The sequence below is a fragment of the Saimiri boliviensis genome, chromosome 5, assembly GCF_048565385.1.
Source record: "Saimiri boliviensis isolate mSaiBol1 chromosome 5, mSaiBol1.pri, whole genome shotgun sequence".
In the NCBI taxonomy this organism is placed as follows: domain Eukaryota; kingdom Metazoa; phylum Chordata; class Mammalia; order Primates; family Cebidae; genus Saimiri; species Saimiri boliviensis.
The window spans coordinates 52,144,028-52,171,248 of NC_133453.1; the positions used below are offsets into that span (position 1 = coordinate 52,144,028).

Consider the following 27,221-nt stretch of genomic DNA (forward strand, 5'->3'; position numbering starts at 1 on the left):
CTTTTACCTCCCAGGGACATTTGAAAACATCTGGAGATATTTTTCATTATCACAACTAGGGGCACTGTGCTGGCATCTAGTCAGTAGATGTCAGGGATGCTGCTTAACATGCTACAAAGCAAGGACCTCTCCCTTGACAACAAAGCTATATTTTCCAAAATGTCAAGATTGCCAAAGATGGGAAACCCTGAACTAAACTTACCACCATCAAACATACTCCAAAATGTTAAGCTCAAAGATAGAAGAAAGTAAAAAAGGCAAAAAAGATCAAATGAAAGAAAGAATAGGACGAAAAAAGAGCTCTGAATCAGTGAAATAAACGCTAAAGTATTTCAATAAGTATTTAAAGGCTAATATGAGAATGCAATATGGGGTCATGCTGTAGTAATGATAACACACATACACAAGGACTGTGGGCAAACTTGACAAATAACCATAAGATAAAAAGGGTTCCTATTTCGTAAGCTATATTTGTGGCTTGTTGATGAATGAACTGACTTAACACAATTATTTTATACTCTCATAGTCATGTTTCCCATTCTTATGAGGTACTAGCAGTAGTAGCTGGCTGGGTAGATTTGTCTATATACTAAAGAGTGACCATCAGTTGTAAAAGCAAATGTCTTTATTTCCAAAGTATGTTGACTTCCTCCAATCTAAGTTAAAAGGATATATACTATGATTCCATCTTTAAATGTATTAACAAGATGCACATGTCCGAAAATGGTCGAAATTTTGTACTGGAATAATGCATATAAACTATTAACAATTTTTATCTCTAAGGGACATGGGTCTAAGTGGGGCATGAAGGCAAACATTCATATTTTGCTCTGTCTTGTGTTTGAGTCTTTTATAATGAGAATGCATTCATGTATAATAATCTTTATTTTTACAAAGAATAAGTTTCCCAAAAGCCAGATGCAAAAATTCTGCTATAACTTCTTAACATTTAATCCAAATATCTTGTTTTGTATAATATAGAAATTGTTCAGTAGTTATAGTAACAGTTTTAATCATGCTCCCAATTTAAAAAAAATTGCTAAAGGAATTCTACAGAGTTGATTCCATAGACTTAAAAACAAATATCACCCATAAATTAAATACGGTATTTGATGCAGGGCAGGCAAGCCTCCAAATTGGGGCTTAGCTCAGGACAGTTCTTGACTTTGTCCAGGAAAGAAATCAAAGGCATGACAACGGTAGGAGCCTCTATTAAAGCAGCAGTGTATAACAGAAGCAGAAGTACTGCTCCTTGCAGAGCGGGGCTACGCCATAAGCAGTGCACCTAGAATAGCACCTAAATGGCAGTTCTGCAGTCATATTTATACCCACTTTTAATTACAAGCAAATTAAGCAGCAGATTATGCAGAAACTTCTAGAAAAAGGGTAGTAACTCCTGGGTTGTTGGGTCTTTCTCATGGAAAGCTGCAGTAACTTGGGGGTAACTTACAGTAACTCATCATACCAATGACAGACTGATACGGTGCAATGGTGGACATGTCTTATGGAAAGCTGTCTCTGCCCCTTCCTTGCTTTAGCTAGTCCTCAATTTGGTTCAGTGTCCCTCCCTGTCTCTAGTGTTGAGTTCCACCTTCTGCTCATATTGAGATACATTTCCATATACGGAGTTTATTGGAAAAAAAAAAAAAGAATAAATGAATACCATCAGTACATCATTGTTACTACTGGGAATTTTACTGACATTTTTATCTGTCTGAAAATTAATCAACTGATAACAGCACATATCGGCAAGGTAAAAGTACTTAGAAATACTCCAACTAGTTATAAAAAAAATTATATACCCTCTGAAATGGGTCCCATAAATGTTTTACAACTTTTATAAGACTTCCTGTCATTCATTAAAATAATATATATAGTGACAGTAAACAGTTAAAAAAAATGCTATGAATTTTCTCCATTCTGCTTTATTTAATTCTGAGCAGGAATAACTGCACTTTTCTAGATTAATGATTGATTTTCCTCATTTATTAACATATCATTTTATGGAGCAAAAATGAATTAGAAGGAAGTCAGTTATTTCATCCAAATAAGATTATGCATATATATAAGTTTTTTCACTCATCAATTAGGGCAATTTATAATAAATAGCCAAGTGAAATTTTGGCTGACACTAAAGTTTAGCTTGCCAATATATAAAAAATTAACAATGAAAAACTGGAAAAGAAAACGCTGTGATCATAAAATCAATCTACTTATGGAACTATAGTTTTACTCTCAGGAAAACTTCTTATTTCGTCTAATATTTCTGATCCACTATACATATGCCACAATATATAATAAAAAAGAGTAACATAGGCCTACTAATCCACTTAATAGCATATTTTAAAACACACTGTAAATACACACATATTTATAAAAACATAAGTTATATAGTCATGATTTGGTATATTATTATATATTATAAATAAAATCTATGTCCCAACTTCCCAAGGAAAGCTATCCATTAACATGGCATCAACAAATAAATCAAAAACATGTATACCTGTATTTCCCATATTCTATCAGTAAGTGGCCTTTTCAACACATAAACATTTGACAGATTGTACTGTAATCTGAAAATATAAACATAAAACAGTATAAAATATGTAAGAGATAAATCTATGTAATCATTCCTACAGACAATAACATGCAAATCAGGTTATTATTAAATTATACTAAATATATTTCTCTCCAGTTGCCACTGCTTCTTAGACTCCCCAAATCATCAATCAAAATATCAGTTGACTAGACTGTGTCAACTATCACTTCACTTCCAGTATATCTTATAAAGATGTTTCCTATTTCATTCAGTCAAAAATTGCAATTCAATCTGAAAAGAACCATGTTTTTAGGATTAAAGTCCTCACCTACATCTGTACATATGTATAAGCTTAGGAAACAAAATGAGCCATGAAAAATTATGTCATTCCTTCCTATGGAATGAGATGAGGTAGTAAAGTGGCTGAGGCCAGATTGTGTGGGCTACGTACGTCATGGGGGAGAGTGTGGCTGTTTTCTGCTAACGTCTCTGAGATAAAAACTGATTTTGCAAAGTAGTGGCACTCAGGTAATAGAGGAAGGGTTAATGTGCAGGTGTGGCCCTGCCCTGATTCATTATCTAATGTTTGCATCTTTCTCACAGTTCTTCCCAAGGCATATTTTAATATAGGCATTTTCAATGAGGCATATTTTCTTTAAAGGAAACGAGATCTTGAATTTATTGTTTCTTCATTCACTCATCAAATATTTGAAAGTCTACTGTGCCTGACACTGTTACAGGTTTTGGGTTCCTAGGAATATAAACAAATAAATGCACAGCAATCTCTGCTTTTATGAGGATTCTATTCTGTGGGTAAGAAATAGAAGAATAGCAAATCATTACATGAGACAGTATATTAGGTGATAAGTACTACTGAGAACATTAAAATAGGATTAATGGGATACAACGTGGTATTTTAAATACGGAGGTAAGGGTAGGCTTTTCAGGAAATAAATTCTGAGGAAAAAGCAGAAGGAGGTGAAAAGTGAGGGACAGGGACAGCTGAGGAGGAGTACTCAGGGCGGTATGTGAACAGTGAATGATGAGGTCAGAAAGGAATCACGAGGCCATACCATGTGGGACTTCCCAAGTAATTACTCTTCCTTTATGAGACATGGAAGCCAATGGAAGGTTTTGAGTAGAGAAGTGACATAATATAGGATCTGGGACACTCAAATGGAGAAAATGTACAGAAGTGAGTGCTGCAACTGTAATAAAAAAATCTGCCACAAAACAAACAATATCGTAGACAAAAAGTCAAAAAAGTGTAAAAGGCCATAAAGAAGGTAGATCCTAGCCAAAGAGGTTGTAATTCTTCAAATATATTAGAAGTTTCGTGTCACAGGATGAAACTTATCAGTTTTGTCTGCATTTGCAAAAACAGAAAATGAGTTGTAAAAAGGAGTCTTTCTACCTTTCTCTGTTGTATCAGGCATGCAAGTAAAAAGAGAGCTATATTTTCTATTCAAAGCAATAAATAAAATTTCATTCCAACTGTAGATCAACTATCATGGCTTTTTCTTTTACCTTTTACCCTAAATGGTAATTTCTATCATTACAACTATTTATTTTTATCTTTCATAGCAGCTGTTTACTCATATCCTATTTCTTCTTGGTGTTTCTCACATGCATTCATTTATAGTAGCTTCCCTTAATCTACAGTTTTGCTTTCTGTGGCTCAGTTACCCTCAATCAATCACTGAAAATACTAAGATATTTTGAGAGACTGAGTGAGTGAGCATTCATGTAACTTTTATTTCAATAAATTGCCATAATTGTTCTATTTTGTTATTAGTTATTGTTGTTAATTCCTTACTGTGCCTAATTTATAAATTGAAGTTTATCATAGATTGGTATGTATAAGAAAAAACATAGTATAGGTCTATACAGGGTTACACACTATCTGCAGTTTCAGGCATCCACTGGAGATCTTAAAACACATCTCCTGAGGATGAAAGGGGTCTACTATATTCATTAATCCAAGAAACTTTTATTATTAAATACAAAAAATTCAAAGGTCTGAAACAAAGACATTGGGAAACAGACTCTGACAGGCCACAATATAGAGAGAAAAATATCACAATACATCAGTCTTCCCTTATCTGCTGGGGATACATCTCAAGATTCTCCTGCAGAGGCCTCAAACCAAAAATAATACCAAACCTTACATTTACTATGTTTTCTCCTATACTTATGTATGATAAATCTTAATTTATAAATTAGGCACAGTAAGATACTAACAATAACTAATATAAAAGAGCAATTACAACAACATACTATAATAGAAGTTATCATGCACTGCAGCCATAACTTTTGCAGTTTGAATTGAGATAGCAAAATTATCATGAGTTTCTTTTCCTTCATTACAATTTCATGGATTGAAGATTAGTTTTCACCGTAGATCTCAGCAATCTCAGCATATGATTTTTTCTCCTTTCCTTATTAAGTTGAGAAAGTTCACTTTTCACTTACAGGAAGCACTTTAAGGCTTATTCTTGACATAGGAAAATTCCCAACGTCACTACTCTGTGCTTTGGCGCCACTATTAAGTAAAATAAGGGTTACCTGACCACAAGCGCTGCTATACCAAGATAGCAGATCTGATAACAAGATGGCTACTAAGTGACTAGTGGGTGGGAAGCACAGACAGCACGGATGGCTAAACAAAACGATGATTCAAAAGTGGGGAATAGTGTGAGGTTTTATCACGCTACTCAGAACAGTGTGCAATTTAAAACAAGGATCATTTATTTCTGGATTTTTCCATTTAATATTTTCCAGCCATGATTGACTGGAGATAACTGGAACTGCAGAAAACAAAACCACTGTTAAGGGGAGACTACTGTAATGTATTTAAAGGGTATCTAAAGAAAGTTTAAGGGGACTGGCAACAGCACAGTATAATCTACTTGGTCAGTGGAGCCAAAGGAGGTTTTACAAAGTTAATTTTATTAAAAAGTTGTAGTTGGTAAAAGCACAAGTTATGGGGAACTACAAATTTGGCTGAGGTCTACATCCTAGCCATGTGACCTTGGGCAAGTTATTCAAACTATTCGTGCCTTAAATCCCTGTAGTGAAAAAAAAGATAAAGTATTTACCTCTTAGGTTTATTTTCAGGATTAAAGGATTTAATAAATGGGAAAAATGCTTGGAACATCTCTGAGACATGAAAAGCACTATTAAATAGTAGCTACTTTAATAATGTATGCTAAACTTTGAATAATGGTTAGTGTTTTTCGAAAAGCTAACAGGGAGTATGGTGGCTCACACCTGTAATCACAGCGCTTCGGGAGGCTGAGATTGCTGAGATCCATGGTGAAAACTAATCTTCAACCCATGAAATTGTAACAAAGGAAAATGTAGTAGCTGTTAAATAGTAGCTACTTTAATAATTTATGCTAAACTTTGAATAATGGTTACTATTTTTCAAAAAGTGAACGGAGGATATGGTGGCTCACACCTGTAATCACAGCACTTTGGGTGACCAAGACAAAAGGATTACTTGAACTCAACAGTTTGACACCAGCCAAGGAAGCATAGTGTGACCTCATCTCTACTAAAAAAAAAAAAAAAAAAATTAAGTCAGGGTGTGTTGGTTCACGCCTATAATCCCAGCACTATGGGAGGCTAAGGTGGGCAGATCACTTGAGGTCAGGAGTTCGAGACCAGACTGGCCAACATGATGAAACCCTGTCTCTGGTAAAATGCAAAACAGATTAGCCAGGCATGGTGGTGTGCACCTGTAATCCCAGCCAATGAAGAGGCTAAGGCAGGAGAATCCCTTGAACCCCGTAGGCAAAGGTTGCAGTGAGCCAAGACTGCACTACTACACTCAAGACTGGGCAACAGAGCAAGACTCCATCTCAAAAAAAAAAAAAAAAAAAAAAATTAGCTGTCTCATATGGTTTGGCTTTGTCCCCAACCAAACCAAATCTCCCAGAGTTCGCACGTATTGTGGGAGGACAGTCTTTCCAGGGCTAATCTCGTGACAGTGAAAAAGTCTCACTAGATCTTATGGTTTTATCAGGGGTTTCCACTTTTTTATCTTTCTCATTTTTCTTGCTGCTGCCATGTATGAATTGCCTTTCACCTCCTGCCATGATTCTGAGGCCTCCCCACCATGTGGAACTGTGAGTCCAATTAAACCCTTTGTGTTTCCAGTTTCAGGTATGTCTTTATCAGCAGTATTAAAACAAAATAATACATTGTCTCAAAAAAAAAAAAAAAGGAGAAAAGCAAACAGAAACTTTAGATAGTGAAAATAATTTACAAAGGTATTAAGTGTTTTAAGAACTGTTAAGTTTTACTAGAGTAGAGATTTTACAGTCTTATGGGAACAGGAGAAAGTGGGAGGACAGAGGTTGTTGAGTATGCAAGAAACTAAATCATGAAAGATGGAGAGGGGGAGGATAAAGATCTAGGACACTAGGACATGGGATCTATTTTTCACTTTACAGGAAAACAATTAAAAGAAAGAAATTTGCACAGGAGAAAGTTTGACCTTGACATTTTAAGTTTTAAAAAATGTTTCTTAAGGGCAAAGACAATTCCTCTAAAGTACTAGTGGTACTTTGGTAAGGAAATTTTATGAAGAGATTTTTTTCTCACCAAACTGACCCCCATTTTATACAGACAGATTAAGTAACTTGAAGGCAATCCAGCTGGTACCAAAAACTATATAGAAAATATAGAAAACTCAAAAGAATCTACAACTAAAAATGACTAAAAGTAATTTACAAATAGTGCTAACAGTTCACATCAGCACTAGATCCAAGAATGGAGTCTTATTTTGTTACTTCATAATTCTTTTATATGTATTTTGGGGTATTTAAAATTTTCCTTTTTATGAAAATTTAAAAGAAAACAAATTAAAAGCCTTAGGTATTTCCCTAGGAATACAGCTAACAAGGGATGTGAAGGACCTCTTTGCAGAGAACTATATACCAATTCCCAAGGAAATAAGAGAGAGTGCAAACAAAAGGAAAAATATTCCATCCTCATGGATAGGAAAATCAATATTGTGAAAATGACCATACTGCCCAAAGTAAGTTATAGATTCAATATTCCCATCAAACTACCATTGACATTCTTCACAGAATTAGAAAAAAACTACTTTAAATTTCATATAAAATCAAAGAAGACACCATATAGCCAAGACAATCCTAAGCAAAAGGAACAAAGCTGGAGGCATCACACTACTGGACTTCAAACTATACTATAAGGTTACAGTAACCAAAACAGCATGGTACTGGTACCAAAAGAGACATGTAGACCAATGGAACAGAGCAGAGACTACAGAAATAATCCCACAAATCTACAACCATCTGATCTTCAATAAACCTGACAAAAACAAGCAATGGGGAAAGGATCTCCTATTCAGTAAACAGTACTGGGAAAACTGGCTAGCCATGTGCAGAAAACTGAAACTAGACCTCTTCCTTACACCTGACACAAAAACTAACTCAAGATGAATTAAAGACTTAAATGTAAAACCCAAAACCCTAGAAGAAAACCCAGACACTACCATTCAGGGCAGAGGCATGGGCAAAGACTTCATGACAAAAACACCAAAAGCAATTGCGACAAAAGCCAAAATTGGCAAATGGGATAATTAAACTAAAGAGCTTCTGCACAGCAAAAGAAACTATCATCAGAGTGAACAGGCAACCTACAGAATGGGAGAAATCTATATTAATGTAATCTGCCCATCTGACAAAAGTCTAATATCCAGAATTTACCAGAAAAAAACAACCCCATCAAAAAGTGGGCAAAGGATATGAACAGACACTCTCAAAAGAAGACATTTATGCAGTCAATAAACATATGAAAAAAAACTCAACATCACTGATTATCAGAGAAATGCACACACCTATAAAATGGTGATTATCAAAAAGTCAGGGAACAATAGATGCTGGCAAGGCTGTGGAGAAATAGGAAGACTTTTACAGTGTTGGAGGAATGTAAATTACTTCAACCATTGTGGAAGACAGTATGGCGATTCCTCAGGGATCTAGAACCAGAAATACTATTTGACCCAGCAATTCCATTACTGAGTATATACCCAATGAAATATAAATCATTCTATTATAAAGACACATGCACATGTATGTTTATTACAGCACAATTTACAACAGCAAAGACATGGAACCAACCCAAATGCCCATCAATGACAGACTGGATAAAGAAAACATGGCACATATACACTGTTGAATACTATGCCACCATAAAACGGAATGAGATCATGTCCTTTGCAGGGACATGGATGAAGCTGGCAGCCATCATCCTCAGCAAACTAACACAGAAACAGAAAACCAAATACCACACGTTCCCACTCATAAGTGGGAGTTAAACAATGAGAACACCTGGACACAGAGAAGGAAACAACACACACCAGGGCCTAATGAGGAGTGGAGGATGAGGGGAGGGAACTTAGAAGATGGATCAACAGGTGCAGCAAACCACCATGGCACACACACATCTGTGTAACAAACCTGCACATTCGGCACATGTATCTGGGTTTTTTTTTTAGAAGAAATTTAAAAAGAAAAAAGCCTTAGGTATTTTCTAAAGTACTTAGGTATTTTGAAGAAAAAAACATAAAGAGACATGACATAATAGAAAGACAATAGCAAATCTACATATGGTATTTTTAAATTATAAAGACCTCATTATATGCATAGTTAGAAATCTAAATTAATGCTGTATTTCTCTGAATTCTTTATTTCTTCATCAGAATTATGTTGTTAAAAAACCAGTTTAAGAAATGTTTAGCAGTAATTATATTCAAGGTATATATGTATTAACATAATATATATCATAAATATGTAATGCGTATATATTTATAATAGATAATGCTTCTAAGTATTACAGTACATTTATATGTATAATTGTATACCTATAAATAATAAATTTATATTTAAATATTTATATTTTATTATATATATCAATATTAGATGTATAAATAAATATAAATATTAAACATGTTTATAATGTTTATCATAAAATGCTTTCTAAATATTAATATAACTTTATAGTAAATAATTTTCAGGAACTGAGAAAATCAATTTTCTTAAAATTGGATACATCTACTCATATTTATTTCTAGGTATCTCAACTTCTTTTAAATAATTGGTCAAATTCAAAATGGTGTCAGAATCAGCAAAGCTCAAGATGAAGTCACAAAAAGGAAAAGAAAACTCCACAATGTGTGTTGGCTCACGCCTGTAATTGCAGCATTTTGAGGGCGGATCACGAGGTCAAGAGCTCGAGACCATCACAGCCAACATGGTGAAACCCCATCTCTACAAAAAATACAAAAATTAGCTGCATGGTGGCACGCGCCTATAGTCCTAGGTACTCAGGAGACTGAGGCAGGAGAATGGCTTGAACCCAGGACGCGGAGGTTGCAGTGAGCTGAGATCATACCACTGTACTCCAGCCAGGCGATAGACCAAGATTCAGTCTCAAAAAAAAAGTCTCTGGGAAACCAGCTGCAGAAATGTTATTAGAGGAATTAGGCATAATTCCTTGAATTGGAGGCCCATAATTCTTTATCCTTTGACAAAGGATTGAACTCATTTTGCCAGACCTCTGAAGTCTCTATCCAATTTCTGGTATGGAACTATATGGACATGGAAAGCTGCAACCCAAAAATGAACACAAATCCCTGGCCAGCTAAGCTACAGTTTCTAGAACTATCTGACAAATATTAGATACAATTTGGTCTTTAACGCAGATTAGCCCTATTAAAATATTTTTCAAGTCAGTTTTTTCTATCTCTTCTAAAATGATCCTAGTTGAGATCTCTATTAGCTTCCTCCTATGAGAGTTAAGATGTCCCTCTGGTATTTTAATTATGGGTTCAGATTTTCTTCTCAGTGTCTATTACTGGCTTCTCATTTTCTGATTCCCCTCAATAATCAATGTTCTCAGGGTATGACTTCATGCCATTAACAATCATCTTCAGGCTGAGGACTCTGAAGTCCATCTCCATCTCAGGAATTCCCCCTACTTCCAAACGGTATATCAACTCTCTATGAAGCACCTCTTCTTGAATGTCCCCAAAACACCTCAATCTCAAACATACAAAGTGGAATTCTTACTTTTTTCTTCCAATCACATTCTTTGTCCTGTATTTCCTCGTCTTGGTTGTGGGCAGCAATAGCCACCATTTTGTGATCTGCTCAGCCATGTTGTAGTTTGCATAAGCTGATAAGTTTCAGTCTACTCCCTGCTGATAAGTTTCGGTCTACTGAAATTTACTTAGGCTGGAATTTCCCAACCAAGCTACCCTTGCCCGGCCTCTCTGCCTGCACTTACTTAAGCTGTGAACTTAGCTACAATAAAAGAGACTTGATCAGACTCCTGTCTTGTCTCCATTTCTCCTGTCTCCTGCCCATCCATCCCCACTCCCTCCCTTCCAGCTCCTGTTGTTGTCCTGCAGGTCAGGACACTTGGTAAATTTTCCTGCAATCTAGTCAATCAAGGAAGCTTGCAATCTACAGGATTCTATTTCTTCGTGATATGCTCACATCCAATCAGCCAATTTCTATAAATTAAACATCACCCCATAAACATCACCCCGTAAACATCACCCCGATTCATTCTTCTTCAACCTCCTTGGTATTTCTTAAATTCAGGCCTTCATCTTCTCTAATCTAGACTATTTTAACAGTTCCTAAATTACCTCTATTACTTTATTCTCATACCTCTTCATTCTGTCTTGCTCAAAGCTGTGAGGTTTTATAAGTGCAAAGTGTATCATGTTCCTTTCCTCTTTTTCCCTTCCTTTTATTTTGCTTAAAAATCTTGAATAGTTCCCCACAGCCACAGAACTCTAACATAAACACTTAGGAAATGTAACAGAGTTGAGGAGTAAATGAAGTCACAGAGATTAATACCCCATATTCCTAGAGGATTGAAATTGTCTCATTGTAACTGAAATACAATAGCTTTACTTTAAAACAGACTTTATGAAGTGGAAGGCCAGATTCCAATAAACTTAAGATTTCAAAGGAAGTACACTTTGCAGAAGGCAGATTCAGCTTATAAATCCAAACTTCTCTAACATTAAGAATATTTTGGAGGAATCTAGCACAGTAGTTGGCACATAAAAAAATAAGCTTTAAAAACAATGTTGAATGAATGAAAGTCTGCATAGTAAAAGCAGGAAGCCCAGCAGCTTTCATCCACTTAGCACACAATTATTGGCTCTCCCTTACTTTACAAACATTATTCCACAAGATTGATCACCCACTTTAAATTTCAGTTACCAAAGTTGAACTTAAAATTTTTCACTCAATGTCTCAAGTTACAGACAAGTGATGGGATACTCTTCAACAATAGCCCTGACCCATAGTTACTCAGGTTTTCTCCAAAAAGATTCGGTAACAGAGCATCATTATCGCATAATCAATCTTGATTCATTATTAGAAGCTTCTTTCTTATATTGAGTTGGAATCTCAGGATAGTATGGCTTAATTTCTTATTTGTTTATTTTGAGAGAGGGTCTCACTCTGTTGCCCAGAGTGGAGTGCAATGGTGCGATCTCAGCTCACTGCAACCTCAACCTCCCAGGCTCAAGCAGTTCTCCCACCTCAGCCTCCTGAGTAGCTGAGATCACAGGTGCACATACCCATACCAGGTTATTTTTCGTGTTTTTTGTAGAGATGTGATTTCACCTGTTGCCCAGGCTGGTCTTGAACTCCTGGGCTCAAGCAACCTACCCACCTCGACCTCCCAAAGTGCTGGGATTACAGATGTGAGCCATCAAGCCTGCCCAATTCCAACGCCATTATAACCTTTATTAAATGGTTTTGAATTGCTGTTAGAATGAAGTACAAACTTCGGATTGTAAAGTCTGACAAGATGACTCCCTGCTTCATTGGCTTCATCTCCAGCAATTTGAGTTCCTCTTTTCTTTCTACCCTCGCTCTTTTCTTTCTCTAGCTCTATTTTCAATCTCCTATTCTGTAGCTAAACCATACATTGTCTCCTCCTGCTTACACACTTGAACCACTCTCTGCACACTCTCATTACTTTCAACCAAGAAACCTTCCCTCACAACTGGACTGTCAAATCCCCTGCCAAGAGAACCTTTTTATAATACCCCAGCAACAAACAGCACAAGAGATCAAATGTCTAACAGTTTAACTTACCAAAGAAAGACAAAACAACAAAATCAACTGCTAAAATTAGGACAACTTTGAATATGGTATTTTGATTAAGAAATTGGTTTTAGGTTTTTCTTTTTTAAAAAAACAACTATTTAAAGTTAAAGCTGAAATGTTCTCTGAGGTTATCTTGTCCATCTTCTCAGTGAAGAAAAATGTTGTCAAATACTTAAGTGAAAAGTACATGTTGAACGATTCAAAACTATTGATATTAGTATTTTATATCTTAGGTTTTATTTACCCAAACTTATCATTTGTCAAAACCAAGGAGGAAAAATGGGATTAAAAAGAAATCAGGCCAGGCGTGGTGGCTCATACCTATAATCCCAGCACTTTGAGAGGCTGAGTCAGGCAGATCATTGAGGTAAGGAATACGAAACCGGCATGGCCAACATGGTAAAACCCCATCTCTACTAAAAATACAAAAATTAGCCAGGCATGGTGGCAAGTGCCTGTAATCCCAGCTACTTGGGAGGCGGAAGCAGGAGAATCACCTGAGGCCAAGAGGCAGAGGTAGCAGTGAGCCGAGATCACGCCACTGCACTCTAGCCTGGGCAAAGAATGAGACTCTGTCTCGAAAATAAATTTTAATAAATGTTTAAAAAAAAGAAGTCAGACTATCCCACCTAACATTTTAGATGTCCTGACAAATCAAATCAGGCAAAAGTCAAGGCAATATGCAGATAAAACATTGTCAATGGGTGTGGTGTCATGATTGTTTTTCATCCACAGTTCCTGGCTCCCAACTCCCATAGTCCTTGTTATAATGCTGGGGCACTTCAGGCCTCGGAAAACCTTCTCTCTGACCTCTCATCCTCCTTTTACCTGTCCAAGCAGGACTCTAATCTGGTTGTGGATCAAAAGACTCATTACAGAGAGAGTCTTCCCCCATGCCCTTAAAGGAAGGAATGCTACACAGAGAGGCCAAGTAAAGTCTGAACAGACAGGCCTTTCTGGGTTTAGATCACATGCTTTGTCCAATCACGTTTCTACACAGTTGATTGTCAGTTATGCCTATGTAATGAAGCCTTCATTAAAACCCAAAAAGGGTTCAGAAAGCATCCTTCTGCATAGTCAAACATGTAAAGGTTCTTGGAGGGTGGCCCGCCAAGGGAAGGCATGTAAGTCCCCATACCTTGCTCTATGTGTCTCTTCATCTGCATCCTTTCTATTATCCTTTATAATAAACTGGTAAACATAAGTAAGTGTTTCCTTGAGTTCTGTGAGCTGTCTCAGCAAATTAATCAAATCCAAAGAGGGGATCATGAGAACCCCAGCTTGAAGTCAGTCGGTCAGAAGTTTCAGCGGCCCAGACTTCCCACAAGTGTTGGAGGGAATTGAGGGGCAGTCTCGCAGAATGCGCCCTCAACCTGTGGGAGCTGACATTATCTCCAGATAGATAACGTCTGAATCGAAGTTGAGGACATTCATTTGTTTTCCACTGTTTATTGATAGAGAAAAAATACCCACATATTTGGTCACAGAAGTCTTCTGTGTTAGTTGTTGTATGAGAGCAGAGGAAAAACAGTTCGAGAGTTTTTCCTTAAACAATGGATTAATTTTTATGATTTATCTAACTGAAGATGATAAAATGAACAAACATCTTATCACATAGGAGATACAAGTAGCTATGCCTAAGAGCAGAAAATAAGTAGCTCATTGTGTCATTAGAGGGACAAAAAAGAAGGAATCAAGCATCTGCCAGGAATCTAGGAATTCACATAATTCAAAGGTGTTACATTCTCACTTGTAAGGAGAATTACCAAAGCTGGCCTAACTGTCCAGTTCTTATTCAACAGCCACTTTTTCAGCTAGTATGGTGGTTGAAATGCATCATTTCCTATCTTACCAGTTGTCCTGGTTCCAATGTTTGCTGGCTGTGGAGACTTAGATAAGTTTCTTTATCATTTGCAGACTGTAAAAACCAGCATGATTCTTAGGACACAGCACTCTGTAAATGCTATTCTTGTCATCTTTACTCTCTTGTTCAAAAGAATCCTTTTTGGTGTGAACTCATAGGTATAAGAAAGATTAAGGAAAGGGTACAGATGCTATGAAGATCTTAATAGACAGAGAGACAAATCAAGGAGGGGTGCTATTTTTACTTTATCTGATTATTTCATCGTAAGTGGGAGTTGGAAATTGAATTATCTAGATATACATCCTTTCTGTCGTTTTATATCTGCTGTGAGCCAAGTTATATTTTTTACTATAGTTTCCAAATCCTTCCATAAGCAGAGTTCCTTATGATAATTTCCATACCAAGCAGCATTTACTCCCATTCAAAAACCCACAAGAATGTGGCTTCCTTTTAAAATAAGAAAAGGTCACCAGAAAGCGCTCCTATTCTGTAAGGGCAAAGGGAGGTCCCAGGACAATCTCTAAACAATAATTTCTAAAAGAACAGTAATCCTCTGAGAATTGCCGCACTTTGTATTCCCTGGTCTCCCTTGCTTAGCTTTCCCAGTGTGGTGACTTCCTTAGTTGCCAGGAATGAAGGTCATGATCTCATAAAGAAAGCATCTCAAGCATGTTTATTGCATTTTTATGCAAAAAAACTAATATGCGCAAGTAAATCACAGTAATGTAGGTCTTATTACTTCAAATGTGGCCATCAATAACTGCTTCTCTAATGTCTTTACCACTTGACTTAGGTATTCCTGTTATTGGCTATGTTTCCCTCCAATCCAATCTCCATGCTTTTAACATCCTCACTGATACCAGTTCAAATACATTAGCCTTTCTCAGTCTTGCCCAATTACCCGGTTGCCACACAGCTTTACCACAGGTTTTCAGCATCTGTAACATTCCCACCTACAGTTTCACCAGCTGCTCTTCAAATGCACCACTTACACAACCTGTAGCGTTTTATTTCTCACAGCCCCTCATTCCCAACAAACTTGCCCATTCTTTCCCTATTCTTTCAGCAGATTAGGTTAGTCCTGGTTCTGCTTGCCTCCACCTCCAGCTTGAACTACTTGGTTAACTACTTCAGCTGAAGCAAACAATAATACTCTAAAATATATTTGATCCCTGCTCTTGGCAATCCTCAGATTTGGGTTATTCCTACCACCTTCAGAGCAAAAAGACAAAGAAGTATATATCTCCCTACTTAGAGCACATTACAGAAACTAATACGCATACTATTAAGTCATTGTAAAGGCTAGGTCAGGTCAAGAACCTGGTGGAGGAAAAAGATTAAATTGCTAATGGTTCCAGTGAACTGGAGTTTTAAAAACTAGTGTTGAAAAAAAATGATTCATGATACCGTTAAAGAACAGAAAGGTGAACTTTATTCAGGACCATCACAACAGGTGTAGGGACCACTGCAATGGAGTTTTGCAGTGAGTAAGAAAAATTAGGCTCAACTTCAAATACCACAAGAAAAAGAAGGAATTTGTAGCCAAATAGCAGGAGGTAAGACAGTGGGAAGAAAAATTACTGGTCAGGATTCTTGCTAAATCAATGCTGGGGTGATCAGACATCATGTGGGAAATGGTGGAGGGTGAGGACCTTGATTACATATAGAGTGTTCAAATATTCAGGGTGGCCAAACTTACATAGCAGGATTCAGGCTAAATTTGGCAATGCAGATTAGAACACAGAAGCCCAAAAGTCAAAGCCTGGTTGAGAAGGGGACGCACAGGAGCCTGACCAGGATTTGGTCAAAGAGAAAATCTTTGTCACTAGCTCTTAATTAAAAGTTTACTATATTATTTATACCTTTGTTAGTGGAACTCTAGTTTACTGTTTAATTTTACTTTTATCTGCTTTATCTTTTATATTTAAATAGTTATAAATTAGTCTTAACATCACACTATAAGTTTTAAATTACTCAGACAGAAACTGAAATTGCTTTAATGTTTATGTATATTTAATATTTCCAATAAAGATATCACACAACTGATAAACGGTGGTGTAATTTTGTGAACTGACTAGATTACGAATTTATATTTCAAAATGTTTTAAATTTAGTTCTCTATTGTCTGAGCATGTTAGATTATTCCTAGTTTTGCTAGCCTCTACCATCTGCTTAATTTATTCATTTTAAAATAAATATAGTTAATAAGATGATTGATTGACATATCTACTATATTAAAAATTAATACATGGTGATTTGAATAATAATATGTTTTTATAGACTAATAGCACTGACCATATCTAAAATTTACAAAATCCAAGTAGTCTATAAAATTTCCTCAATAATCTAAATTACTACTTCTAAAACTTTTATTTACGAAATTAAGATACCATTTAATAATAGCTATAATTAGGATACTATTTTAAGTAGCCAAATATTCTATTCAAGTTGGTTTGAAAAAGAAAGAAATTCATTATTTCACACAGAAATATAGTAGGGAGTCAAGAACCCAATGATTCCTTCAAGTACCCAAGTTCTTTACATTTTTTCTGCCATCTTTAAAGCATTTGTTTTGCCCTCAAGCTGAATCTCCTTGTGACAAAAAAAAAAAAAAAAAAAAAAAAAAAAAATCCCTGTAGCAATTTGAAGCATCTATTCCAGACAGGACAAATATCGAAAGCCAACATGTGCTTTCTTATCCAAAGTTGCCTTGCTAAGTGGAAAGAAATCATGTCTACCCATGTACCCTTAGTCCCCCCATTTCACCTGACATGTGGTAAATGATGGTAACTGGAACGAGGTACAATCATTGCCAAGGGGCATAGAAACACTAAGATTCTTAGCAGAAACTAATCTAAAATTTTCCTGAATTAGGAGAGAGATTGACTTCCCCTGAGTTATGTGGAAAAGAGTGGACATTTGAATGATGCCAGAGAAAGGAATAAGAAGAAACTGATTTTAGTGGACAATCAACAATGTATGCCACAGTACGAGGAGGGTGATATAGCTCTCAAAAGTGAAAACATGTTTATTACAAATGAAAATGCAAGAAATGGAAAGAAGAGTTAACGTCAGGTAAAGAATCGTACCTGGTATAAGCCAGTGTCATTAAGCCTCATTAAAAGGAAACCTGGAGCCAGGTGCAGTGCTCACACCTGTTATCCTAGTACATTGGGAGGTCCAAGCCAGAGGACTGTTTAAGCCCAGGAGTTCTAGACCAGCCTGGGTGACACAGTGAGAACCCTTCTCTACAAGGAACTGTAAAACTTTAAAAATTAGCCACTCGTGTTGGCACACACCTATAGTTCCAGCTACTTGAGAAGCTGAAGTGGGAGGATCACTTGAGCCCAGGAGTTTGAGGCTGCAGTGAGCTATGATTGCACCAGTGCACTCTGGACTGGGTGACAGAGTGAGACCTTGTCTCTAAAATAAATAAATAAATAAATAAATAAATGCAGGAACGTGAAGGCTCAACAGGAGAGGAAAGCAAATTAAGTGTCAATGGTGCTTGAAGCTTACCATTACGGAAGACACTAAGTAGAGCCAAAAGCCAGCAAGAGACTGAAAGACAGTTATTTCTTTCTTTCTTTCTTTTTTTTTTTTTTTTTTAGAGACAGGGTTTTACCATGTTGGTCAGGCTGGTCTCAAACTCCTGACTTCAGGTGATCCACCCACCTCGGCCACCCAAAGCGTTGGGATTACAAGCCCAGCCACAAAAGACAGTTATTTCTCATTGCGATCTTGAAGGTATTGTCAATTTTCAAGTACAAAACCTTAGACCCATCCCTGGAACTTCAAAGTGGTCCAGACTCACTAAATTGATTTATAAATGTGAAGTTCTATATATTATTTAAAATTAACAAGTTTAAACAGACTGTTCTTGTCATATATTTCAAAAATAAACTTGAATCATTAGTTTCAAATAAATCAAACATCAATATGAAACTAATTTTAAAATAGATGTATCTCACAGAATGGTCAAGCCAAGCAAAAAGAAGAAAGGGAATATAGGGAATATGTTATATATGTTTTAATTATAGGTCCCCTTCATAAGATAGTAATTTGTTATACTTGTGTATATTCTAATTCGTTTTCCAAACTTATAAGCACACATTTGAATTTTTTATCAACAATGGTAAATAATCCACACCATATAACCAAATATATAATTTTAAGTCAATGATGCATAGAAAACTATCGTTTCCATATGTAAAGAAAAAAAATTTTTTTCATTATTATTCATAAAAATTGTTAATCCTGGCACAGTTACTTATTACCAAATAGGAGATAACTATGTAACATGTCTGTTCTTTATATGTGAAAAATAAATAAATACTATAAGACAAGATGCCAAGTCAAATCATAACTCCTCCCAATATAGTCAACGCTGTGAAAAAGATAAACTATTTTTTAATTTGCATGTTCTGAAATTAAATATCAATATGAAATTGAGATACAACCTACTCTTTTTAATTCCAATTACATATTAATCAGGTCTGGAGAGATGGGTGCTTCGCAAGATAATCTAGCTAAAATTCTTCAGCTAAAACTAATAATCCAGCTGAAACTCCTATATGTAATTACTGATGATTATTTCATCAACATGGAGACATAAAGAAAGAGTATCTCCATAGTTGTAAATTCCACAAGTAGTTCTCCTAACCCATTTTCATGGCTTCATGCCTTCTTGCCTTCTGACCTTTCCCACCTGCTCTGACTGGAACCGTCCCTCTTAATGCCTGCCCAACTCATCCTCATTCTCTGTGACTTGGTCTAAGAATCACCTCCACACATTCTTTCCATACACTGCTTCTTTTCACACTGGTGAATATCCTTCTTCCCCACTCCTCCTTCCTCAACATCCTCTCCACTGTACCTCAGAATTATACAGAAATACCAAGTTCTATTCAAGTTAACCAGGGTAGGTCTCTGTCACCTACCAATGACACAACTACAAAAAGAACATGTATTATTTGATAAATATTTATTAAATTCAACTGTATCATATCAGAATCTCTTTATTTGCAGATTCAGAATTTAAATATAGTTACATTTCCCAGAATGAGAAGAGGGGGAAAGATTTCAAATGTTTATAAGTGGATAGAAAAATCACTGAATGAAAAAGAGATCTCATTGAATAAGGAAATCCCAAAGAAAGATTCATTACATCAAGTCTAAAATGTTGTTCTCTAAAACCTCATGTCTGTGCTACTCTAGGAAATTTCATTTTTCCAAATTAATCATGAATTTCCTGGTCTACTTAATATAATCGACTAAATCTACGATAACTCAGATTTTACAAATTTAGTAGTAGTTCTTCCTTTAAAAGGATTAAAGATATTAGCAATATGAGAGCTCTTATAGATTTGCTGTGAAGAAGTTTAAAGGTTTTGCTCCTATATATTCAGTCATGGTGATATATTAAAACAGAAATAATAATTCATAAAACTACAAAGCAGTAGCCATTCTTATTCTTAAACAATACTATTTTATAAATCCAAAATATAAATAGGCCTTTACCATTTCAAGTGGCATTTATATCATTTCAAATAAAATTCATTTACTCAAATGTGACTTCTTAAAAATTCTCTCAGACTGTATTCTGAAAGACTACACTCCATAAACATCCTCTAATTATATTTAATTATTCAGCATAGAGATAAATTGCTTTGAAATTAATTCAGTTATGCAATTGTTCTTTCTAATAAGCCAAACTCTCTCTGTATTTATTTGTACTACCAATAAAGATCAGCATTTATGTTGTTGGACATCTTTATGATTATAATCACACACATCATCAAGGAAGTAGAAGGAAAGCTAGATTATCAACCAAAGTTCTTTATTACTACATAGTTCCTCAAATCAGACAAAAATAAAATAAATTACAGAGCATAACATGTACTTTGGCCTTTAAAGACATTTTACAAAATATTCTGTTTCTTAAATAAACTCTTATTAGTACTTTAACCTTGTTTTAATTCACCTAGGTTGAAATCTGGATAAATCAACCTATTTGCTATTAAAATTTTACTTAAAATATGATATCTCTTGATGATTATAAATGGCTATGAGAAAAACTGAGTAGCTAAAATCACATGTATTCTCTTATTTCAGTTTTTTACCCCAAATTTGCAGGTTTGCTGACATAGCACAAATGTTCTGGTTTTTTGTTTTGTTTTGTTTTTTTGCTAAAATTATATTTAAAATTGACATTTCATTTAAATACAAAGCAAATGAGAATAATAGTTATCATCTCCTGAAATATTATACTGCTATAAACAGGCAAATCATTAATGATTCGGTTAGTAGATTATGTATGCTTTTAAATTATTATCTTTATTTCTATAAGAGGGTAGATTGGAAGACTTAGCCCACAGTTTTCAGTTTACTCTCTTATAGAAATAAAGATAATCATCCACGCTTCCTCCAGGAACTTCAAGGATCATAAACTTTGCCTTTGTAGTTCTGGCAAAGTTTAAGATCCTTGATGTTCCTGGAGGACTGATGGATGAAGTTTAAGGAAATGGGTCAACCGTAACATCTAATATCAAGAAAAAGCTGTACCATGCCAGGAAAACCCTACATTTGTATAAAATTCTCACTTCACAATACATTATAAAGTGATCAATAGTATCTAACTTCTAAGTGGTGGATTTACCTTCTTACAGTAGTTAACTGCACATGTGCTTGTGTTCTACTACTTAAGAAGAATAAAAAAGGCTTCCCTGAGTATGTCATCATTAGAGCCAACAACCAAGAATGTACATAGAAGATCTTGATCTCGCCCACTATTTTTCTCTTCTCTTTTAGAGGTATAAATAAAAGTCTAAAGACACTTTTAGAATTTGGAAAAAGAAAAAAAAAAAAAGGATTTCTAGCAATATTTATCTGGGAAATATTTTAAATTAATTTTTAAAACTTGGCTCAAAAATATCAATTAACTGAAGTTATTCTTCCCTACAGGAAAACTGTAGCACAAATAGAGAAGCATCAAAGAATATATATGTATGATAAGTATGCACACATAGAAAGAAAGAAACAGAGAGGGAGAGACAAAGAGAGAGAACGACAGAGACAAAGTGAGAGACAGAGAAAGTAGTCCCGTAAAACATGGAAGTTTCTAAGATCTGTTCTGAACTTCATCAGGAGGCATGTGATACAGCTGATGTATAAGTACATTTATATAACGTTAATAGCAAAAAAGAAAAACATGAAATAAAGGCAAGTATTGATATCTAGATGCACTCTCTTAGTTGCATCCTAGAAAATACATACAAGGTAATTCAAAACTCCTAAAAAGATATAGTAATCTTTGGAATTTAGAAAAAAAAATATAGAAAAATCACAATTTTTATAGAAGTTAACTCATTCATACTAAATGAGCAAATTACAGCAGCCTTTTCAAAACTATTCTTAAGTATGTAATATTGAATGACAAAACTAATTTCACAACTATACCATTTCAGTGGAAATAGAAAATTGATGCTTATTGTCCCACACAATATTTAAATCAATTAACTGTCCTCTGATAAAAAATAATCACGCACGGTAATCATCATTAGAGTGGCTGAGAAGATTTCCTAAGCATAAAACAAACAAAAAACTAGCAAATAGCAGGGCCTGAAAACAGTATAAACATTGTTTTCTAAGTCTTACTCTGGAACAATCACTTGCAGCCATTCTCTTTAAAAATAAAGACCTGATTTCAATTTCATACCTCCAGTGTTTGAAAGTGAAGCGATTTCTCCATTCAAAGTTTATACCATTTTTTTCTCTTCCATTCTGAATACATTTTAGGCTCTTATAGGAAAAAGCTTAAGTTTCCTGATCTCTAAATGCATTAAGGCAAACACTCTTAGATCCACCAGCCTCTAAAACATTTAGGGACCAGGGCTCATAGCAGTCATGCAGTTAGCTTCTGTAACTATCTTTGAATTCATTATTATACTGAAATACATTTTTTTCATTCTTTAGAGGTTTTAGAAAACAAATTGCAATACTGTGGACTGAATCCCAAACACATCACTCTGCTAAGTAAAATGTAAATTAACATCACCTATCATTCATCAATGGCAATAAGGATTTTAAGGATTTCTAATTTAAAATGAAAGGTAAAAATTGATATTTTATATTAAAATTACCCTAACATATCCTTGAACACCCACTTGTTCAACGATACCAACATTATAAGTTTCATTATAAATTACACCCATATGTATCCCATATAGTTGTGCTTTTTACAGATTCACTATTAATGATAATATAAAGTCTAAAAATAAAAACTACAACAGGTCTTTTAGCAAAAATTTTATCCCTTAAACAATTTATCTATACTTATTCCATTTTCTCTAATAAATTGGCCTGTTCACCTGAAAAAGGGGTAAATTAAACATCCATGACTGTAGCACAGTACAATGAACCATAAAAATAGGTAGTATATTTCACTAATTGACATGTCAAACTAAAAACTAAATATTGCACAATGATTATATATGAATCAAAAATTAATAGGTTCATAAATTATAGACAGAAATATAGAGGATAAATGGTACGTTGGTAAATATTTAAGAAGTAAAATAACATGCACAGAGAAATCACAAAGCTGAAAAGTTCAGTGCTGATTGGAATACAGGACTGATGATGCCTAATATGCATGTAACAAACATTGGTTAGATCTATTAATGAATGGCTCCAAAATCTATCCTCCAAATTCTTAAGGAAATTTTTGTGGCCATTGAGAAAAAAAAAGTCTGTATGTATGTCATAAATATATTTCAGCCTCTCAAGTATTATTTCTGAGAAGGGCGCCAATTTCTGTGAATATACTTGGCAACTTCTCATAAAGGTAAAATTAAGCTGGACTTTAAAAATAACTGGTCTTATGTACAAATATAAACTGAAATAAAAATAAAGAAATTTGCTAATTCTCTTCTGTTTGAGAAAATGACTCAGCCTTAACCATAACAAAATCTCCCCGGTATCCTCAAAAATTAAAATTTATGATTAAACTAAAGCTATGATTAAAATGTAAAAGTATTTTTTATAAATTAGATCCAGATATGTCATTATTACATGAATATTCAACATAGAAGTATTACTATTTTATTCCCATAAACTCAACTGAGTCAGATGAGTCAGAAACCCTATAACCTTTATGTCGAAAAGCCTACTAACATTATTTCTTCTCTTTAATTCTCACAATAATACTGTAATTACGTAAAGGAAAGTTTCTTTACTTTGCAAGTGGAAAAACTGAAATCATAGGGAAAACACTTGGCTAAGGGTGATTCACAAAGTGAGTCTCAGAGAGCAGGCTGATATTCACAATCTCAAACTCATAAATTTAGTACTTTTTTTAAACCACTTATCCCCTAAGCCCACAATAGTAAATCTACAACCAACCTCCTTGGAAAAAAAAAAAAAAAGAGAGAGAGAGATGAAACATAAACAACTTCAATACATAAAGAAGAGTCTGAATTGCAGTTAAGGCTTTGAGTTTCCTGCTGGTCGGAATTAGGAAGCAGTAAAGTCTTAAATACTGGGCAAATGTGTGAAATACTGAGATCATCTCACTTTCTACTTCACATGAAAGACCAAGATCTGTTTATCAGGATCACTTTTGACAAGCACAAAGAAGTCATGGTGGATACGTTTTCTACTTTAATTCCATGACCCAAATCAGTGCTATTTGAGAATACCTAATTGAATTATTCAATTTAGGTAGAAACCATCTGCTCAAACCCCGAAGTCTTCAATTCCTGCTGCTATGAAAACAAAGTAAGGCCGAAGTCAAGGAATTGAAGTTGCAGCAAACCTCCTAATAGCAACAAAGTGTGGGCATTTGGAAAGTATGATCAGCACAATCAGCATCAGGCCCCCAAGTATTCCACTGCAACACTGATAAGGAAAGTTCAGACTTTGCTCCTGGAGCTCTTTTTGTAATCTCCTCGGTCATATCCAACTGCACTCTATGCTTAGTTTATTTATTTATTTTTTTTTCCAAGAAGATTGATCTTAGCCACCTAAAAATTCTCATTGCAAAAGAAACCTCTTGTTTAAACCCAAGTACAACCGACAGCCCCTTTCCAATTATCCCCTGCAACTTCCCCAGTCTCTTTCAAGCCTGGCTACTGAGCTCAGTCTAGTTTGGCTGCCGGCCAGGTTCCTCTCTTTTTTTTTCCTTGTCAGTCGTAAAAACTTGGAAAACACTCCTGGACAGCTCAAGGAGACCTTTAATTATGCAGTGGGGGCAGTACCGTAGCCTGTCGGCTGTTTTCAGCAAGGCTTGTAGTCACCAGAGACTGCACTCTCCCAATTGGTGTGTTTTCTAGCAAGCCTGCTTGTTCATATTGGGGAAAGGGGAAAGACTGGCAGAGAAAGGAAGCAATTTGCAAATCTGAAGAATTTCCAATTCCTCTCAAAGTTTTCTAATTCCTCACATTCACTCGGTCTAATAATCTCCTTTACTTTAGCACCTAATCACCCATTTCGTAATACAGACACAAAATCATCAGTATTGTGCTCTCCTGCTAGTCTTAGGTATTATTAACAAGCAAAGTCGTGACGTTTACATTCTCCATAACTTTCAATTCTCAAATGTTGGTGTAACGTATTTTAAAAGCAGGCACAAAATAAATATATTAAATCCTTCCCAATTGATGGCATTATGCTTTGTCAAACTTGCAGACTGAAATAGTGCATATAAAATGTGTGACTGCAAAGGAGAGTAAGGCGAGCTCAGTTGGGAAAAACTACGAGGACCTAGGGAGGGGTACCTTGACTGCCAGCTCTCACTCACTTGGAGTTGGCCCAGTGTACCAAGTGGACCCGCCAAGTCCAACACTAGCTAAGTCTTCCTTACTCTACCTTGGCACGCTAGTTCCAGCTGCAGCGTCCAGCTTCCTGTTCAAGTCCCATTCAGCATCGTAAACACATTCCAAGAAAACCAGCCTGCCCAGAGTTCCCTCCCGCACACAGGGAAGTCAGCGCGGCAGCCGCGGGAGCCGCAGAATAGAACTGACTGCTCTGGATTCTCGTCCGTGCAGTGAGTGAGGCCACGGAAAAGGTGAACCCGGCCAAGCATATTCAGCAGCAGCGGCGAGAACCCAAGAGCTCATCACCCCCGCCGCGCCTAGCGCCCTCCAGAAGCAGCTACTTGACCCGCGCAGCAAAAGGGTAACCATGTGGACGCCGCCCCTTCCTTTGGGCCCTCCCAGCTCTGAGCTTTAAAGTATCCGCGGCCGGGCCTCGGAGCTTCGCGCCTCCCCGCCCCCATACCCACATTCTCTCTCAGAGCCAACAAAAGGGAGGCTGCCCTGGAAGTTCGCTCCTGGGTCGCCTCGCTGTGACCCGGCGGGGACTCGCCTGCTCAGCTCAGGCTGATCCGCGCACCCTCGGCGGGACTGATCCACGGCTGCCCCACCGCCTCCCTCAGCTCCTGCCCACCGGGCCCCGCCAGCGGACCAAAGTTACCACAAAAGGCTAAGGAGGCTTCCCGGAGCCGGGAGACCGCTGCGTCCCCGACCTCGCCGGCCTCCCGCGCCATTCCTCCAGCGCTGCCACAGCAGGCGTCAACAGGTCTTAGCCTCCTTTCGTGCTGGACGACTCCCTGCGCCTTTAGCTGTCCTCGTTTTTTACAACCTGCCGGGAAGCGGCTCCGCGCAGCCCCGCGCCCTCCTTCCCGGGCACTGGGGGCCAGAGCTGTCCACCCCCGCCGGCCCTCTGGGTGTCCGTTTCTAAGCGATTCCACGCTACCTGGAGGGAGTCCGGGCTCGCAGCCAGAGAAGAGCCCAGATAAGTCTCCGTACCTCGCTGAGAGATGCAGCCGGGTCAGGCTTCGGGCAGGGGCGTGGAGACGGGTCCTCCGAGCCCGGCGATCTCCGCGCCAGCACGGCCGGGGAGCCGTCTCCGTGGCCGAGAGGGAAAGTTTCTCTACGTCAACACGGCGCTGGACTCGGGACCCTCCAGCTTCGGTCCCCTCCCTCTTCGCGCGCTCTCCCCGCTCCCTCCCTCCTCTTCCTAATCCGCTGAATCCAAAACTGGCGCTGGCGGCTGCTGGGACGAGGGGCGCGGGACTCCGGGTCGCTCCCGGCTGGGAACGAGGGGCTCCCCCTCTCGGTGAGAAGGAAACTCTCGCCACGCCGGCTTGCGCACTTCTGGCGGTCTCCTTGGACACTTCCACACGGGACGGCTGTGTTCAGGCTCGCCGACTTCCCTCCTTGAATCTCCGATGGTCGTTATCTGCGGCCCCCTGGGCTATCCCGCGCGTGCACGCGGACCCGGAGGCGGGGAGAGGCTGGAATGAGAGACAAACCCATCTGCAGAAGGACGGGCCCTACCTTACCCAGCCCTCAGCCCCGGCAGAAGCAGAACCACAGGCCCCCGCCCCCGCCCCATCGCACCGCGTTTCCTTTCCAGCCTTCTCCCTCAGACACTAGACGAGGACCGTTTGCGTTTTCTTATCTCTGTGTGTTTCCTAACACAATTTTAAAACACCTCTGAGGCTTCATAGAGGGGGAATATGTCAAAAGAAATACACGAATATGAGTAAAACGTGCCTTCTTCCCACTGCCTTTATCAAGAACGCAGACACAGTTGCTGCTGCTCTGGCCGCATCTCAGCAGACTGGTTTGTCCGCATTTGTTTTTTA

At 37.1% G+C, this 27,221-nt stretch overlaps 1 protein-coding gene across 11 annotated transcripts in view; it reads right to left on the reverse strand.

Annotated features, from left to right (window-relative positions):
* Positions 1-26,469, reverse strand: part of GULP1 (GULP PTB domain containing engulfment adaptor 1) — a 286,180-nt gene extending 259,711 nt beyond the window's left edge. For 5 of the 11 annotated variants that reach the window (XM_003940837.4, XM_010351580.3, XM_074399371.1 and 2 more), the window contains exon 1: positions 26,380-26,469. The gene's annotated coding sequence lies outside the window, so the exon portion shown is untranslated. Of the gene's footprint in view, positions 1-25,438; positions 25,983-26,044; positions 26,136-26,326 lie in introns of those variants that run through there. The other 6 variants (XM_039469906.2, XM_010351581.3, XM_074399366.1 and 3 more) reach the window with 5 other exon arrangements.
* Positions 26,470-27,221: the final 752 nt, after the last annotated feature.